The following is a 1,300-nucleotide window of genomic DNA, read 5'->3' as shown; positions in this document are numbered from 1 at the left end:
CTCCTCACGTTCCCCTCCTCTCTCACACCCACCTCTTGTCCATCCTGCTAGCTCAGTGTCTGTTTTGTGACTGGCTGCTACCTCTAGCAGAGAGTCAGGGCAGGTAACTCTCCACACAAGGGTATATTGAGTCAGCCGCCATGTGCTTCTGGCTTTAGCTGGGGGCCAGATTAAGGTGGGATCCTGGGGAGAGGGTCATGGGGGACCATCCTGGCCCAAAGTCCCTAGGCTCTCTGCTCAGTGTTTAGGACCCTCGGGCATAATTGCTCTGGATACCACTCTGGCTCTTTCTTATTAGTTATTTCCTGGTTTTGCCCTCCAGTTATTGCACTGGATGCTTTTAAATCAGAGATTAAGATCCGAACCTCGGAGGCAGCCAGCCTGTGCTCTGACCTGGACTCATGGGAGGGGGCTGCGCTGCACCTGCTTCCTCCAGCTTGGCCTCCTTGCTCCTTCTGGGGCTGTAAGCACAGGTCTGTGACTTTCTGAAGACGAATGGGCTTGAGAGTCGGGAGCTCTTGGGGAATATGAGAACTCCTTGGGGCCCTGGTACCATGTTTGGTTGGATTCTTGGCTTAGACTTGACATTCAAAGCCATCAACCTCTCTTTGCTTGTTCTTTCAATTTAGAGCTTGGGCTTTCTGGGAAAGCAGTATAAAACAATGGTGCAAATGAGGTTGGGGGATTACCTGGGGATTTCAACAATGGTTGATTCCCTTTAAAAAGAAGGATAATCTGGACTTGAATGCATAAGGGTTGCAATTTCAGGGTTTACATAGGCTGCGGGGGCCAAACTGGGCCAGTGAAAGCCAGTAAATACGAGGGAAATGATGTCTACACAAGGGAGACATGTCTCGCTGTTAGAACTCAGGAAAATTGGTCTTCTCATCGCTCTTTCCTCAGCTCTAGGGCTGGAGCCGCTGGATCAACAGGAAATCAGGGCCGAGAGGCACTCAGAACATACTCCTCTTCTCAAAAAAGGACAGACTCTCATTCAGTGCTGTCTTGCCGGGGTGACATTGTGGCTGTGAACCTTCTTAGATATTCATATCTCTACTTCCCTCTGGGATTTCTCTCATTTGTTAGCAGGAGTCATTATGCTCTGTTCTTGCAGAGAAAATCTCCTTAGGCAATCACACTGTATTGTTAAGTTGTTCCCAGCATTTTTTTTTTCTTTCTTTCTCTTTTTTTTTTTTTTTTTTTTTGTGGTATGCGGGCCTCCCTCTGCTGCGGCCCCTCCCGTTGCGGAGCACAGGCTCCGGACGCGCAGGCTCAGCGGCCATGGCTCACGGGCCCAGCC

The sequence above is a fragment of the Physeter macrocephalus genome, chromosome 19 (genome assembly GCF_002837175.3).
Source record: "Physeter macrocephalus isolate SW-GA chromosome 19, ASM283717v5, whole genome shotgun sequence".
Classification (NCBI taxonomy): Eukaryota; Metazoa; Chordata; class Mammalia; order Artiodactyla; family Physeteridae; genus Physeter; species Physeter macrocephalus.
Note: the sequence above shows the minus strand (reverse complement) of the source record.